Here is a 19,158-nt window from a genome sequence, read left to right as displayed (position 1 = left end):
CTATTTGAGCATGTAGAACCTAGGCAGAATCAACTTGATTTGTCAGCAAGAGTTAAGTTCCTACATGCAAACTATTGTATTATAGGTGGTGGCTAGCATACAAGCCATTAGATGTGTGCACATACATAAGTATCCAAGGTGAATTAGGGTCCAAAAACAAGCATGGCACAAAGTCAAATTTCCCTCCCATTCATCTTAGCAGGAAGCATACTGGATAATAAATGCAATGCCCCATTGATCCTTTGGATAGGTCAACTTTAGTCTCAAGAAATTGAGAGGGAAAGCTAAAGATTTTCATAATGAATTACATGTAGCTGGGAGCTTATGGATTTAGTACAACAGAAAAGTTGGCCCCTCTAAAACACCAGGTAACAATTTGTTTACCACTCAGACATGCAACAAATGACCTTGGCCTAATGCTTGTCTTCTTATTGCTACCTTGGCCTCACTGTGTTTTCAAAATGAATACAGAACTGTATATCCTTCACTTGCATAAGCTAAGCAGAGCTATCAGCTAAGTTACACCCCAGTGCATCAAACTCAAATAGAACTTTAGAAGTGAACGTCTTTTAATTATTTTGACATTTCTGTTTATGGTAAACAGTCACAAGCCCATGACAAAGTAAAAAGAGAGCCAAAAGCTCTCTCATCAGATCAAAAATCTAGCCTCAATGTCACAACCGATTTGTGAAAATAAACTAATACTCTAGCCCACTACTGTCGCGGTCATTTCAAAATAAATTAGATTTAATCAAATTACTCAAAGTCCTCAATTTTCCTTCTGATCAACACAAGTTAACATAAATCAGGTTTTTGAACTTAATATAAAATGACTATTTATTACAAAATCAGTTCCAACCACAGGCAAACTAATATGAATTATCAATTTATAATTATGCTTCTACACACATGTTGATGGACATAGATTTTTAAAAAGTAGATATATGAATGGAGAAAAATTATTAGCAGAACACAGTTCCATAGTTCTGGTCCACAGGATTCAACAAGGTATCCTTTTCTGAGACCTTCTGATCTCTTAAGCTTCTTCTTCCAGCGTCCTTCACTGCAGGCACAGGACTGTTGGCATAATAATTGCTTAGTCTCTCAGTGACTTGAGGAAGCAGCTTATTGGCTAATGGTGAGTGAGAATAACTAGCTATCTTTGTTCTTATACTTTGTTACCGGTCTACAAGAGAAAGAATGTGAGAGAGCTATTGTCTTTTTAGAGTGATTTTCTATCATTGTGTTGTTTATACACTGGCTACCAGGCTATCAGATTACCGTTATCATGCTGGTGACTCCTGACAAACACAACTCGTCCAGAGATAATGGGAACTGCAGATACTGGAGAATCCAGGATAACAAAGTGTGAAGCTGGATGAACACAGCAGGCCCACCAGCGCAGTGCGAAGGGAAATGAGTTTCAGAGCGGCACGAATGGAAGCAATCCTGGAAGCATCTCAGGAGCACAAAAGCTGATGTTTCAGTCCTAGACCCTTCATCACCTCGTCCAAATTGGTTTTTCAAATCAACAGGTTGTGGACAAACCTGCTCTGGATACACAACTCACAGTGAGTTTCAGTAACTTGTTTCAAACCCCCAACACCTCCCTCCACTGTTGGCTCGGTTTGGGATTTTTAAAAAATTTTGGTCCACAATTCAAAACCAAAAAAAAATTTAAATGTGATCTTCAAGCTACTTCCTGTAGAAGTACAGGAGTACAATGAAAAGTTTTTACAATGGTTGCCTTCTAATGGCACCATGTTAGGTACAAATCTTGGATACAAAAGCAGAATAAAAGGAAAATTAGTAGCAGTATTACAGTATCTAAAAAACAAGTTGGAAATAAGATAGTTATAACATAGTTAAAGGATTGACATTACAGTCCAGTAAATAATTTCAAATTGTTGCAGCTGAACACATGGTGTGACCGCCCACGCCAGACCCCAATCCAATAACTGTCCAGCTCCACTCCATGCATCCTGTCTGCTCCACATCGGCCCTCAGCCGCACCAACGTATGTTGTGCTGCTCCAGGACTCATTACCGTCACACTGCTCCGGGACTTGTTCCCGTCGGGCTGCTCAGAGACTCATTACCCCTTGCGCTGCTCCAGGATTGCTTCCGTTCATGCCGCTCTGAAACTCATTTCCCTTCGCACTGCGCTGGTGGGGCTGCAGGACACTGGAAAAGACCAACATTTACATTGGATGAAACAAGAGTACCAATTGTTTGGCAAGTGAGCTTTAATTTTTAATTGGTAGAGGCATTACTGTGGAGAATGTACCCATTACTGCTATTTGACAGTTAATAGTCAGGCTTTGTTAAGCTTCAAGTCAGGCAGGTTGACTAATTAACATTGTCCTGAGAAATGAAACTGCAAAATGTCAGCCATGAATTTTGTGGATTTGGCATAAGTACAGTGCGTGTCCATGCTCTTTCAGACTGCAAAGAACAGAGCCCTGTATATTACTATGTCCTCCCAGTACACAGAAGTGTGCAACACTGAGGAAAACTAAATCTTAAATTAGACAAACAGGAGGCTGGAAGAACACAGCAGGCTGGGCAGCATGTGGAGGAAAGGAGCAGTCAACATTTTGGGTATTACCCTTCTTCAGGACTTAAATTAGTTAATCTTAAATTAGTCATCAGTGTAATTCTTTGCACATTCAGGGTTGTCCAATTGCATAATTATATTTAAGTTCACTTGCCAAACAATTGGTACTCTTGTCTCATGCAATGTAAATATTGGTCTTTCCCAGCGCAGTGATGGACAAGTGCAATGCCAGGTTGAAGGGTGGAATCTAATACAGCATTGGAGGGAACGGAAGCTACAGAGGTGTGTGGAGATTACACAATTTATTGTCTTCCTAGCTTTAATAGGAGAATGGAGGAACAGTAGCACAAAAGTGAGTAGATAAAATTGGGGATTGAGAGCTGATAGATTTATGTACCGTTGAGCTCAAGAAGCCATGCAGAGCCTCACTGAGACCTGCTTCCAGGAAGGACAAGCTGGTTTAAGATTTCCTTTCCAGTCCTGAGGAAGGGTCACTGGACCCGAAATGTTAACTCTGTTTTTTCGTTCACAGATGCTGCCAGGCCTGCTGAACTTCTCCAGCAACTTTGTTGTTGTTGTTGTTTGTGTAGGATTTCCTTTCGTTGTGTTACTTTCTGTTGGTTACATTGCAATGAATTCCTGGTCAGTTCATTTGACCAGTTAATTCCGGCATGCCTTGAACTTTTTGATTGATAATTTTTTTTGATATGATTGCATCTGAGGTCTCTTCATTTGATTCCACCTGAAGCATCTGCAGCTATACGTTCTTCTTACTGCTTGAGAGACTGCAGCAGTAGTGAGACAGAGGTGTGAAATAGCATAATGCTGAGCCTTGATGGCTTTTAATGTTTTAAGTCATATGTGGAATCTGAATGTTATGCATTGCAGTCCATCATGATAGGCAGGAAATTGGGAGCAATTATGAGACACCTTCTTTATGTGCGTCTATTATTGGTTGGCCTTCAATGTTTGAGAGTATGTGTAGAATAGAATTATGCTGAAATACTTGAGCAACCTGTAAGATAGTGTTTTTCCTGTGAAAGGAGTGCTTTTTGCACCTTCTGTCAGCAGAGGGAGCAATGAGGGAGAATGTAGATGTGTCCACCTCCCTGTCTTGAATAGCAGTGCACTGTTACACAGTAGAAAATACTGTGTTTAAACCAAATTCAAGTCCACACTTTTATTTCAGTTAATCACGCTCCATAAAACTCATCTCGTACCTCATATTGATTGTGAGTTCCCCATCTTTATAAAACCATTTTTGTTCATGTCTTAATGTATCCATCACCTGTTCCATCATTCCATTAAGTCTCAGGCATTCCTTCATATTAAATGATAATACACACTCTTCTAAAGCTGAAAGGTAGAATGCAATGTTGCCTGGAGAGATGTCTGGAATCAACACTGATCAGGTGGTTGTGTGGATGGTCTCTGCAGGCCCTACCACAATCCCAGCACATTCCTTGTAGCCTCAACGTTGAATTTATTAAAATTTAATGCCGTGCTGCAGTTAGCAATGTGATGGTTCAATGATCCTTGGTGTCTGATGTTATCTGTAGTTAAGGAGTCGGTTGCTTGTGAAAGGTGAACAGAGCTTGTCCTTTAAAACTTCTTTCATTCTTGGAATGCCTGAAAAGGATGCTTATTCGTCAAGGAGGCGTGACTTCAACAGGTCTGGCAGCTACAAAGGGCATTAACAGATCTTTCAGAAGTGTCAGTGAATATACGTTTGCATAAGTGCAGGATAGTTTACTATGAAATGTGCCCTCAGTAAGCTTTTTCTTCCTTTTGTTCCTAATATGTTACTTTGCAGTTCTAATGTTGTAACTGGGTTGAGGGAGTCTGTTTCACGCCATTCGACATGTTCTGAGGCAGGGTCACTGGACCCAAAACATTAACTCTGATTTCTCACCACAGATGCTGCCAGATCTGCTGGGTTTATCAAGCAATTTTTGATTTTGTCTCTGATTTACAGCTTCCACAGTTCTTTCAGTTTTCATTCAACATATGTCCTCCTCAGTCATATTTAATTCTGTTAAGTAAACCAACTAGTCAGCTTTGTGAGATAAATGTCCTGATGATGCATCAAAGATCTTAATTTTCCACCAGGATCTCCTTTTGCCCTTTATTCAGCTAACTGCTGCTTTTCCTTGGCACCTTGTTCTGGAGCAAGCATGGCACAAGCTGCTGATCACACCTGTCACTGCTGCTGGGAGATTATGATGTCTGTCTGACTCTCAGGGCATTGATCATGAGTAGTATGGACATCTATGAAAACTTTTACAGTGGAAGCAAGCTGGAGCTTGGGTATTGTGGAAGTGTTTGACAGATAACAATCATTTATTTTGTGCACACAAGCAGAGAAGCTTTAACACAGGGATCAAAGCTCCCTCTAACAAATTACAGAATTCCTTCAAGTTTTATCTGGATTAAAGCATGCAGATTACAATTCTCACGTTCAATATCCAACGGTCCCACATTATCTTTGCTTCCTAGCTTCCTCAGAACTGAAGAAGGGTCACCGGACCTGAAACGTTAACTCTTTTTTTTCCTCCTCCACAGATGCTGCCAGACCTGCTGAGCTTTTCCAGCAACTTTGTTTTTGTTCCTGATTTACAGCATCCGCAGTTCTTTTGGTTCTTATCATTTCTGATCACATCATTTGAGAGATTTTCCTGCGTTGTTATTGATTTATTAATGGACCAGACATGTATGTCTGGTGCTGTGACTGAGCCCTCAATTACCCAGGTCAGGTCTTTGCCTGTATGGACTGTCTATCCTGGATCTTTGTCCCTTTTCCCAGATTTCCATAATTTGAGAACTTACAGTCTGAACCTTGTGGGCTGTAGTCACCAAACCGACTGAATCTTTTACCAAGACCATTTGTTGAATGCTGCAGCAACATGTTTGACAAAACTGTATTTCAGTTGGACCTTTCCCAGGAACGGGGTTGCAGAAATTTTTGACCCTCCACCAGTAAATCAAGCCAAAGTTGCTGGAAGCTCAGCAGGTCTTGCAGCATCTGTGAAGAAAAAGTCAGAGTTAATGTTTTGGGTCCTGTGACCCTTCCTTAGAACTGATGGTAGCAGGGAAAATATTGATTTATATGCAGCAAATAGAGAGGGAGAATAAGTTATGGAATAAATGATAGGATAGAGCCCAAAGAGAGAGAAGAGCAGTTGGATAGACAAAGGAGTTGATAACAATCTGGCTGGGAGGGTGAATAGTTGTTAATGGGGAAAGGTAGTGACTAACAACAGGTAGTGTGTAATGGTAGGCTATGTGATAACAAGGCCTAGTGTGTGGGGTAAGGGGTTAGGACATGGGAGAGTTTAGGTCCTAAAATTATTCAACTCGATATTGAGTCCGGAGGGCTGTGGAGTCCCCAAGCGGAAAATGAAGTGTTGTTCCTCTAGCTTACGCTGGGCTTTGCTGGAACATTGCAGCAAGCCAGAGACAAAGATATTGGCCAGGGAACAGGATGATGAGTTAAAGTGGCAGGCAACAGGTAGCTCAGTCTTTTTTGCAAGCAGAACGTAGGTGTTCTGCAAAGCGGTCGCCAAGTCTACTCTTTGTTTCCCCAGTGTAGAGGAGACGACATTGTGAGTAGTGAGTGTAGGTGAGGTGTTGCTTCACCTGAAAGTTATGTTTGGGCCCTTGGATACTGGGGAAGGAAGAGGTAGATGGACAGGTGTTAGATCTTCACCTGTTACATGGGAAGGTGCTGTGTGGCTGTGGGGGCATCTTGGGGGTGAAGGGAGAGTGGACCAGGGTGTCACAGAGGCAATGATCCCTGTGGAAAGCAGACAAGAAGAGGATGGGAATATGTGTCTTGTGGTGACATCGTGCTGGAGGTGGTGGAAATGGCGTCTGATGATCTTCTGGATGTGGATGCTGGTGGGATGGTAGGTAAGCACAAGGGGAACCCTATCGCTGTTGCGGGATGGAAGAGAAGGGGTGAAGTCAGAAGTGCGGGAGATGGGTCGGACCTGGTTGAGAGCCTGTCAACAATGGTGCTGGAGAATCCTCGGTTGAGAGAGAAGGTGGACATTTTGGAGGCCCCCTAAGTTGGCCTCAACAGAACATATACGATGGAGGTGGAGGAAGTAGAGGATGGGATGGAGTCTTTACAGGAAGTGGGGTGAGAGGATGTATAGCTCAGATAGCTGTGGGAGTCAGTGGGTTTGTAATGGATATTAGTAGCCCGTCTATCCCCAGAAATGGAAACAGATGTTGAGGAGGGTAAGGGAGGAGTCAGAGATGGACCAGGTGAAAGTGAGGGCAGAGTGGAAATGGGACGTGAAATTGATGAACATTTCCAATTCCGGATGAGAGAGGGAAGCAGCACTGATGATATCAAAGATATATTGGAGAAAGCATTGTGGGCCAGGACTGGAACAAGGAATGTTCCACATACTCCATGAAGAGACAGACATAACTGGGGCCCATGCAGGTACCTAAGGCCACCCCTTTGACCCGAAGAAAATGAGAGGTGTTAAAAGAGAAGTTGTTGAGGGAGAGGATGAGCTCAGCCAAATGGAAGGGGGTGATGTTGGGTGGGGACGGTTCAGGCCTTCGCTCCAGGAAGAATTGGAGAGTCCTGAGACCCTCCTGGTGGGGAATGGACATGTAAAAGGATTGCACATCCATTGTAAAGAGGAGGCAGCTGGAACCTGCAAACTGGAAGTTTTGAAACCAATGTAAAGTGTCAGAGGAATTGTGGATGTATGTGGGCAGGGTTTGGACCGGGAGAGAGAAGACTGAGTTAAGGTAGGAAGAGATGAGTTCTGGGGAACAGGAGGAGGCTGAAACAATGGGTCTGCCCAGACAGTCCCGTTTGTGAATTTTTGGAAGGAGGTAGAAGTGAGCAGTGCGAGGCTGGGGGACTATCAGCTTGGAGGCAGTGGCGGGGGGAGGTCACCAGAGTAGTTACCATTGTAGATACAGTGGCCTGGTGCATCATAGTGGGGTCATGGTCCAGAGGAAGGTAGGACGAGGTATCTGAGAGCAGGCGCTCAGCCCCTGCAGTGTAGATGTCAGTATGTCAGACTACAACAGCATCACCCTCATCGGCAGGCTTAATAACAAAGTCAGGGTGACATCTAAGTGCATAGAGTGCAGTAGGTTTGGAGGGAGACAGGTTGGATTTGGTGACAGAGGCAGAGAAATTGAGGCGACCAATCTCAATCACATTGACAGTTTCGAATGAACAGATTAAGAGCAGATAAGTGGCCACAGGGAGGGGACCAGGTGGAGGGAGAATGTTGGACCCGGACGAAGGGGTTTGTGGGACAGGGAGAGGCCTCCAGGAATTCCCTGGCATGTCTCGACTGGGACAACACATCCACAATAGCACAAGCTAAACAGAGACATGTCGGGATGTTCCTGGAGGCCTGGCATTCAAATCGGAACTCCGTCAACAAACGCATTGATCTGGACCCGATATATAAACCACCGCAGAACAGAACTGGAAGTGATACCAACCACTCCAGCAAACCAAGGCATATAAATAACAAGCGGGATGGAACACCAGCACTTCACAGGAGGTGCACTTACAATGTTAACTAGCAGGGTGACAAAATGTCTGCAATCCAACACACCATCTCAGCGAACAAGTCTACAACCTCAGTGAATGGGCTTGCTTGGATGTTTTAGGGATATTTCGATGCATCAGCAACTTATACTTCCACATTACTAATTGTACATGTTAACTAATCATTGCCTCTTCTGAGTGAGTTTTGTTTTGATTATAAACATTATTGTTGGTTTATTAAGAAACCCAGTAGGTTATCATTCTATAATTTTTAAAAAAATTTGTAGTATTCATACCACAGAAATGCCAGATGATGACGACCTCCAACAAATGGGATAAAAAAATGAACAATCATTTGTTGACATTCATAGGTGTTAACATCACTGAATACCCCGCTGTCAACATCCTGGGAGTTACTGAAATGAACACATGGGCTGCAGTGTTTCAAGAACGCAGCTCATTGCTGCCTTCACAAGGGCAACTAGACATGGGCATAACTGCTGGTGTAGTCAGTAACACCCATGTGCCCTGTATACATGAAAAAAAAAGTGGATAGAGTCACTGTATTTAATTGGCCACCTCAGTAACAGGTAAATCTATTTTAGATTTATTTTGTGACTGGTGGAATAGCGAGACCAAAGCATTCGTGTACTCCTCCAGGTTCAGCTTGCAAAATTCTCTTGAATATTCTACTCCTTATCCTTTATCTGTTCAACCTTTATCTGTTTAACCTCAATGGGTTATATTTGGTTATAATGGTTGAGGGAACTGATTTTCTGTTTTTGTTTAAAAAGGAAACCTCTACAGAGGGAGAAATCTATTCTTTTTTCTCTTTTCCTAGTGCCAAAGACATTGTGAGTTGAAAAAAAAGGAAGAATACGGACATTTATACTTTCTTAATACCCATGGTGTATGTAAACCAGTTCTCATTGAATCATTTTTGCTTTGGTAAGAAGCAAATAATTGCGTTTATAAAGATAACCCCTTGATAAACAATTTTTATTTAAAATTTGATATAGCTAAGCTATTTAGTAGGCCATCCCGGGAACTGTAAAATATCTTTTCAGTTTCTGTAGTGACCCATGGAGCCATGGGGCTGGAGACATAATGCAGTCCTCCTGCCTTGGTGACAGCACTATAGTAAGTTTAAGTGCAGAGTAGCAATCCGCCTGCACTGCTCAAAAACCCATTACAGAATTAACCATCACAGCCTGCCTCCTCTGTTACAACATGTACCTTTTCTGTTCTAGAGGAAGTGGGCTATTTGGGATTTCCAAATTAGTGTCATGTTATGAATTTTGTGATGGGGGCATCCATGGAAATATTATAACTCTGTTAGGGCCACAAAAGCAAATAAGTTGAGAAACCCTGATCCAGTGTGTCTTTGTTAAATAATAATCCATATGGGGCAACAATTTTTGTTCAGTGATGTGCAGTATATTTAGAGCATTATATCTAACCCATAATGTCACTGATTTAGCAGTATTTGATGGAACAGTGTAGAGGGAATTCTACTCTGGACATCTTCTGTTCTACACACACGCTTCAATATGGATTACAAAAAGTTACAAAAACTTATGTTTGTTTCGAAATTGAATCTTTGCACTAAAAGTACTAAATTTACAAATTAGCACTTCATTCTAACAATATAATCTTGCTATGTCCCCAGTATAAAATAATTATTAATAACTCACAGAAGAAATGAGTGAGTTATGTCAATGTCTTTATTTATTGTGACAAGATGCAAATTAGCAGCAACGTATATTTTGTATATGTAATTCTTAATGTAGAAACTAGACTTCTCCCAGCAGCTCAGCCAGATAAAGTAAAACGTAAATGAAATACCAGGAAAACCATCAATAATTATGATCGATTTAACAAGTGAGTCAAGTGCACATATTCCTAAATAACGCTCATAAAATTGTCCGATGGGAACTGTGTACATGGACTCCCTTTCAGAATAGTTAGTTTGGGTGTTCCTCCTTCATGGTTCACTGGAAGCAGCCATGTCAAGTATTACAGGGCAAGCTACAGCTAAGTAATGATGACATCAGCTACATAGGTGGTAGAAGCAGCAGAAAATCGGCTGATTTTTAACACCAGGGCTGAGTCCCATGAAGCTGATCAACTGCTAGCCATGGTGGTAAGTGACAGAAGGCTAGGAAGTCTGGGGCCAGCCTGTCATTCTCGCAGTATGGGAGGTATTAGAGACTCTGGTTGGGTAGGGCTCTTTGGTTGAATCACTTAGCAGGGTTTAGGGGGAGGGGTCACTCCTTGCTGTGATCAGGTTTTGGTGTCAGGACCCATTGTTTACTTTCTGGTTACTTTCTGATGTGACACAACACCAGTTTGCACATGTGGATCCCACTTTCAGACAGGCTTCTCAAACCCTTGAAGAGTCGAGCACTTAAAAATCACAATAGACTGTAAATGGAACAGGAAATCCACCCTCTCCCTTTTGACACATCTGTTTTTGCCAAGTAGCAGGTGTGGAGGAGTGGGTGTGGGGAAGTTCAAATTTCCATTCTCTTAGTCCTGTTATTACCAGCACAACTGATACATCAGCCTCGTTGACATCCAGAATTTTTCAGTTCAGGAATCTGTTTGGTGAATTTAGTGAGGATATAGTAAGTCACACATAATTGTTCTCACCCTCAAATACTGATTAAAAACTGTTCAGTCCTGAGATAGTAGGAACTGCAGATGCTGGAGAATCTGAGATAACAAGGTGTACAGCTGGATGAACACAGCAGGCCAAGCAGCATCAGAGGAGCAGGAAGGCTGATGTTTCGGGCCTAGACCCTTCTTCAGAAAGAAGGCCCTTGACCCGAAATGCTAGCTTTCCTGCTCCTCTGATGGTGCTTGGCCTGCTGTGTTCATCCAGCTCTACACTTTGTTATCTCAGTCCTGAGAGATGACTCCTCTCTTCCCCCCCACCCCGGCTATTCCCACCATCAGATTGTTAAAACCTCTTTACATTTTAAAGTCAACATCACCCAAACCCTGCACCCCCACCTCTACCCTGATAACATGGTATCATGTTAATTGGCCTGATCTGATAGTGTAGTCAGGGGTCAGCATTCAGATCTAGGGTAGAGTGGAGGTGGGGCTGCACAAATATGTGCTGGTTTTGGGTGTGGTGCCTTGACGAACAGTTCAACAGCAGCCACAGAGGATATTGAGTGTCAAGGCAGGCTGATTAAAATACCTGTCTCAACTACCTGGGACTGATCCCAATTGTTTTTGTTCATTATTATGTCCTTTAGACCTCATCACACATTCTTCCTCCTCTTCTGCGCCACTCCATATGTCCACGAGGTTAGCTCATGCCAGCCCACACTTCCACCAGTCCTCAGTAGCTCTTCTACCCTCTTTGCCAACTTGCCAACCTACCCCAATCCCCAATGGTTCTGCATACCTTCCATAACAGCTCATGGCACTTCCATGCCCATTCATGCAGTTGGCACACTGAACAGAACCAATGAACCCTGAGTAAAAATGGTGCATATGAAAAACCTTTAAAACCCTCCTTTCAAGACTTTCTTTAAAAAATCAGCTGTAAGTGCAACTCTAATAAGAATACTAATCAACCAGATTTGTGAAGTAAAAATGGCAGAACTGATTTGATGTCTTTTTATCTTGTATAAAAAAATGGTGGCTTTTCCATCTATTTTTGTCAATGCCATCAATCAAGCAACATTTTGCTTGTATCCACCTTGTATCCAAATTAATGAATATCTGGGATCTCAACCAAGCAAACATAATCAGGCTTGGTCCAGAGGCCAGACTTCCATTTATTTATTGAAACAGGTGCACTCAAGGGAAAACATTGCTTGATTGGTAGCTTTTTGTAACTTAGATCTATTTTGTCACTGGTTTAATTTTTTATTTACACAAGATAAAGAGATGTCAAATATTTAAAAGTTTCTGCTTTGACATTTGGTTGTCATGGACAATATGAGAGGCCACTGAGGTGGCATAAGTTTGCAAAGAGGGTATGGGTACGGCCTTTTAAATTATCCAGACTTTGATTCAGTATGTTTCTGAGGGCACTGAACCATAAGCCCTTGAGAAGCTGGTCTGATTTCATGAGTCAAAAGCATAGGAAATGTCCAATTTTACAATGAACCAGCCAGGTAAGGAATACATGGTACAAATTCACTGCCAACCCCTTTCTCCTGTGCTAGTAAAAATTGGGTGTGGTGTGAATGGGGCCAGGAATCCCAGAATTGGTCCTGCCTGCCATTTTCAAAAGCCTGCAGAGTTCTGTGGCTCCACAAGAAAACCCAAACAACATTTTCAGGTTAATAAAATGTGAGGCTGGATGAACACAGCAGGCCAAGCAGCATCTCAGGAGCACAAAAACTGATGTTTCGGGCCTAGGCCCTTCATCAGAGAGGGTGCTCCTGAGATGCTGCTTGGCCTGCTGTGTTCATCCAGCCTCACATTTTATTATCTTGGAATTCTCCAGCATCTGCAGTTCCCATTATCACTGATAAAATTTTCAGGTTGTTGGTCTTTTACCAGGACTGGGAAAGTTAGAGATATAATAGGTTTTGAGCAAGGTGTGAGTGTGGCAAGGACATATGGAAGGTCTGCGGTTCTGTGCAAGAAGAGAAAGATTGAGTGACAGAAGAATCAAAGTTATAGAATCAATGTAAATAATGATGGAACAAGAAAAGACACAGAAATTACAGACTGATATTATTGAACTCCATGTTGAATTCTGAAGTGTATAATGTGCCTTAAAAGGTGAGGTGCTGTCAAGCTTGAGGAACTACGCCGCATCATTTGATTAGGCACTTTTCAGCATTGCAGACTTAACATGGGTCCAATCTGGTTATACAGTGAGTGCACTGACTTCAATGCAGAGTCACAGGATAGAAGCTGTCAGTACTCTGCTGGTGTTGTACAAATGGAGGGTAGTTTGCTACTATCAATTCCATCCAGATTCATAGGTGCATCTCTCTTCTCTGTCTGGCATCCATTGGAGCTGAGTCGAAGGCCGATCTTTGAGGGCACCAGGCCATGACTGGTATCAGAGTGAGAGAGGGTGCAGTAGTCATCGCTGTAGTTGTATTCACCATTTGGATCTTGGGGCATCATGGACAGCAAGGTGGCATTAGCTAGGTCCTCAAACAACAACCAACTTCCAACCTGCTGACCCTCAGCAGGTAGAATGGATTGGCTTCCACTCAAACCACAAATGCTATTGCTATAATCTAGCATTGAGTTGGAATAAAACCTATTCCTTGGATCAATGAGACATTTCTTTTTAACATACATGGAATCTGCATCATAGTTGTGTTTGGGGCTGTTTGGATTAAGTGGTAATGTGTAGTGTATTGGAATAGGTTTTAGGTAGGTAATGTTAGAAACAGCTTCAATCTTGGGAGTTACAATCACTGCATCAGCTTCATCTTCCAGGGACCTCTTCATCTTCATCATCTCATGGACTGAGCTACTGCCAGGTCTTTTCTGAATGGTTGGTTGGTCTTTGTGGACCCATTCCTAAAAGACATAGTCATAATTAGACAGAATTTCTACACCTAAGCTGTGCTACAATACTTTATAGGCCTTTTCTTCATTTTTTAACCCGTTATTGTAGCTATTAAGTAACAATAGTTGGTTGATCCTTGGCTTTTCATACTACGGTAAAATTGCTGCTTATTGTGTGATTAAAGTGTATTATATTATTATTTCAAAATTGGTACTTTAAAAATAAAGAAAGATGAGCTTTAGTTTTAGTTTTGTGAAGGTAATTCTTTTAAAAATAGATCAGCATTCAGTTTGCAAAAGTAGTCTAAATATATAATTTCTAAGAAAATATGTGACTCGTAAGTGACAATCAGATACCTGTGGTATTAACTGATGAAGTGGTTACATCGTATAACACAACATCTTTTTTAAAAAAAACAAGTGAGTGGGGGAGCTGGTAGTTTAGTTTGAGATCAGTTCTGAAGAATCAAGTTTCAGTTTTGTGCTAGCAGGAGAACAATTTCATCTCAGTGGAAGAATGCTTTTGGTTCAAAAGAGTTGTTTCATTCTAGTCACACGGCTGTTTGCTAGGACTGTGGAGACTTAGTTTGTGATTGGTTTTAGAAATCTTTATTAGTCTAAACTAAATGGAAGTTCAGTCCATTAAAATTGGAACAAAGCCTTAAAAATGTTTCAGCAACCCGAGAAGGAAAACTGGAGGAAATCAGTTAAGTAAGAAATTAAATAATTGAAAGAGGAGTGATATTTCTCTGGGCTTGAGTATCTGAGAAATATGTCGGTTAGAAGCAGTTTATAGGAACAGGAGTAGGCCTTTCAGCCCTTGAACCTATTCCACCATTCAATGAGATCTTGGCTGATGTGTGGCCTAACATTGTATTGCCTTTGACCCATTTCCCTTAATACCTTTGCTTAATAGATTAAAGCCTTGTTTTACAGAGGAAAAATATGATGGATGTTTGCAATCTGAATCAAACAGAGAAAGTACTGGAGAAACTCAGTCTGGCAACCTTTGTGGAGAGAGAAACAGAGTTAACATTTTGAATCAGTTCTTAAACCAGACTCAAAACATTAATTCTGCTTCTCTCTCCACATGATGCCGAACCTACTGAGTTTCTCCAGAAATCTCAGTGTTTGTTTGAAACCTTGCTTGGCCGTTTATGTAAAAATCTTTCCAAACTGTCATATATACAGCTTTGATGGACAAACGGGAGGCTGAAAGAACACAACAGGCCAGGCAGCATCTGGAGGAAAGGAGCTGTCAATGTTTCAGGTATTATCCTTCTTCAGGGCTGTCTCTTTTGTCTCTTTCTTGTTTCTAATATATATAGCTAAATTTTGTTTTTCTTTTGTGCAATAAACTTGTGCTTTTTCGTTGAAAAATATTGGCAGCCTCATTGAATATGTTTAATGATGAACTATCACTGTAATCTAGTGCAGAAATTAAACTTATTATTCATCCAGGTGGATTTCAATCTTGAATCTGATTTATCTAGTGTTACCATCAATGAGATCATATTCCTGTGCCCACCACCGCTTTGCTCCTGTAATGATAGAGATCAGAATTTTTTTGTTTGTGTGAACTGATGAACAGCCACATAATTATGTAGCACAGGGATACCAAAATTCTACTCTTCACGTACAGTCTGATGGAGTTTAACTACCTGATGCAGTTTAACTATCTCTCACAGATCTGCAATATTCTCACTGTTCTAAATTTTAAAATCACCTTTGTTTCTGAAACTCTCAATGGCTTATTTTCTCCTTATCACCATTACTTCCACCTCCCCGACAACTCTCTGAGATGCCTGCACTTCTCCTCTTCTGCCCTCTCCCAATCTTCTTCAATCCACAACTGGCTGTACATTTAGCTGCTCTTACCCTAGCCTCTGGAATTTTTAAAACTTCTCTGATTTTTGGCCCTCCTTTAAAAGCTATAGGTCAAATCTTATACAGATTTAGAACATAGAACAGTACAACATAATGCAGGCCCTTTGGCCCACGATGTTGTGCCGAACTTTTACCCTAATAAATTTGGTATGGGTTACGGTAATAAATATGAAAGAATCTTGTTAGAACGCCTTTCATGATGTCAGAAGCAACTTATATTTTCAACAGAGTTTCGGGCATTGAGACAAAGTTTTGAAAGGAACCATAAGATAGAACATAGAACAGTACAGCACAGGAACAGGCCCTTCAGTCCACAATGTGTGCGAAACAACATGGTGCTATTAACAGAGATTATTTCTTGTTAACAGTCTCATCAACACTGATTCTCTGCCTTAATTGTGCTTCAACCAGAGCCTGAGTACTGACTGTTCTGTCATATTGACTTACTAATAAATGTTAATCATACACCTATAGCAAGTGCTGGCGGCCAATGTGACATACACATAGCATGATTTTTGAAGGAAATGGCCATGTCTCGATGGATATGGAGGTGGGGATGTTTTCCTCTATAAGAGGAGGTGATGGCCTACCAGTATTATCACTAGGTTATGAATATAGAAAACTCAACTAATGTTCTGGGGACAAGGAATCCTGCTACGGCAGATGGTGCAATTTGATTTCAATAATAAATATCTAGAATGAAGAATCTACAGATGACCATGAAACCATTGTAGATTGTCATAAAAATCCATCTGGCTCACTAACATCTTTCGGAGAAGGAAATCTGTCATTATCTCCTGTTCTGGCCTATACGTGACTCCAGATCCACAGAAGTATGATTGGCTCTCAGCAAGCCACTCAGTTGTATCAATCACTATGAAGTCTCAACAATGAAATGAAATCAGACAGACCACATGGCATCAGAAAAGATAATGGCAGAAATAGCCCTATTGACCCTGTAAAGTCCTCCTTACAAAATCTGGGGTCTGGTGCGAAAACTGGGAGAGCTGTCTCACGGACTAGTCTAGCAACAGTCTGATATAGTCACACGCATGAATCATACCTTGCAGGCAACACCCAGATGCAAGCATTATCATCCCTGGGTATATTCTGTCCCACCCGCAGAGGTAGCAGCTCAGTGGTGTACATCTGGGAGGAAGTTGCCTTGGGATTTCCCAACATTGCCAGAATCAATGTACTGCCTTCAGGTTAAATATGGGCGAGGAAACCTCCTGCTGATTCCACATACCATCCTCGCTTGGCTGATGAATCAGTAGTCCTCCATATTGAACAATACTTGGAGGAAGCATTGAGGATGGCAAGGCTGCAAAATATATTCTGGGTAGGGGATTTCAATGTCCACCACCAACAGTCACTCAACAGCAGCAGTCCTGATTGAACTGGTTGAGTCCTAAAGATTGTAGTTGCTGGACTGTGTCTTTGGCAGATGTTGAGGAAAATAATAAGAGAGAAAAAATTACTTGACCTCGTTGTTACTAATCTGCTGCCTGGACATTGAAATCCCCTACCCAGGTCCAGGACTTCCACTTCTGGACAGCACTACCCAGTAAGCTATGGCATCTAGAAAAAAAGTAACCTCAGTTATGAGTGTAGTTACATAGAACATCACTGTGTTTACCTTGAAGTTTCCGTTGTGTTCACTGTAGAGTGGCTGGAAAAAGTTAGCTGGGTTTGGAATATGAATCCATACCTTATTCACAATGCTTGAAAGGGACAAAAAATTAAAACATAAATTAACACATTCAATTTACATCATTTGGATACAAGACATTGTATATTCATGAAGTACCAACAAGGTTGGAAGATGAAGAAAAGGTTTTTCTATAAGAAACATGCAAATGAAAGAAAACATCAAGTCGTCAAAACGGATAGAGAGAATGAGAAACAATGTTCTGCGCAAAGTGGCTGGAATACAGGATCCCTTCACACAAAGAGTGATGGAAGTTAAGTCATTCAGTGAGAAAGTTAGAGGACAACTTACAAAGGAAAAGTATTAAAGAGAAAGAGCTGGAAAGCAACACAAGGTGGCTGATATGAAGGGGGTGAGGTAGTGGAATTACTTTACCCCTTTCTCCTCTTCATTCAGTTGCCTGAAACAATTTATGTTTTAGAAGGAATATTTGAAATGTTGTGTGTTGTAATTTTCAATTCTAAATATGAAGGAAGATTTCACATAAGTTTAAATCAAAAGGAGGGATAATGTGTATTTACTCAACACATAATGAAACATCTCACTATCTCATTGACACAGAGCAACATAGGTAAAGATGAATTCTAGAGGCAAGGTTTTATGCTATTAACAAAATAAAGTACAAGGATAAATCACTTGTTCAAATCTCAGTTGTTTAAAAATGCACATGTATAAAGTAGGTCTAGATAGGTCAGAGATAATGGGAACTGCAGATGCTGGAGAATTCCAAGATAATAAAATGTGAGGCTGGATGAACACAGCAGGCCAAGCAGCATCTCAGGAGCACAAAAGCTGACGTTTCGGGCCTAGACCCTTCATCAGATTTTCATCACTAGCCATGTAACTGGTTTGATATGAGAAGCCACTGCTGCACAATAGGATTTTAACATGGGCTGTTGAGGGTTTTTTCATTCATTCATGGGATGAGGGCATTGGTGGTTAGGCCAGCATTTATTACCCATTCCGAATTGCCCGGAAGCAGTTAAGAGTCAACCACATTGCTGTGGGTCTGCAGTTGTATGAGGGCCAGACAAGGTAAGGATGGCAGATTTCCTTCCCTAAAGGGCATGAGCTAGATGGGTTTTTCCAACAATTGGCGATGGATTCATGGTCATCATTAGACTCTTAATTCCAGACTTTTTTTATTGAATTCAAATTCCACCATCCTCTATGGCGGGATTCAAACCCGGCTGCCCAGAACATTATCTGGGTCACTGGATTAACCGTCCAGTGATCATACCTCTAGGACGGTGCCATCATTGAATATATTTTGAGCAGAGATAGAAAGATTTTTTTTTTCTCTCAGCGAATAAGGGATATGGGGAGTGGGTGGAAAAGAGGAACTAAAGTCTATGACCTGACACAATCATATTGAATGGCAGAGAATGGTCAGTGAACCATATGGTCTTCTGCTGTTATTTCAGATGTTCCTGTGAGACCAAAGTAAAGAGCTGTCATGTAATAGAAGCTCTAGAACTAGCATGATGTGCTGAATGGTCTCTGTTGTGCTGTGATTTGTGCATTTTTAAACATTCTGATGTGAATAGTCACTCAATATGAGGAGGCTGTTACTGGCTCCAAAAAAGCATGGGAATAAACTGTCAGTGGCTACAGTGACACTGGGATAGATTGTTATTGGTTACAGTGAAAAACTGTTACTGACTCCAGTGATAACAGTAAAGAACTGTTTCTTGGCCCATTGACATTGGGATGGACTGTTACCATTTACAATGAACACTGGGAAAATCTGTTACTGGTTAAAATAAGAATTGCAGTAGACTTTCTGGCTCCAGTGGTGTGAGTGAGACACTTACTAGCCCCATTGACAGTAGAATGGGCTGTTACTGGGTACAAATAGCAAGGAGATAGTCAATTATTGACTCCAGTCTATAGCTGCAGAGATGGCTATGGGTCAAATTATATAGACTTACCGTATGTGAATCCTGAAGTACAGAAGTATGGAAATGATGAC

The sequence above is a fragment of the Stegostoma tigrinum genome, chromosome 23, assembly GCF_030684315.1.
Source record: "Stegostoma tigrinum isolate sSteTig4 chromosome 23, sSteTig4.hap1, whole genome shotgun sequence".
NCBI classification, from domain to species: Eukaryota; Metazoa; Chordata; class Chondrichthyes; order Orectolobiformes; family Stegostomatidae; genus Stegostoma; species Stegostoma tigrinum.
Note: the sequence above shows the minus strand (reverse complement) of the source record.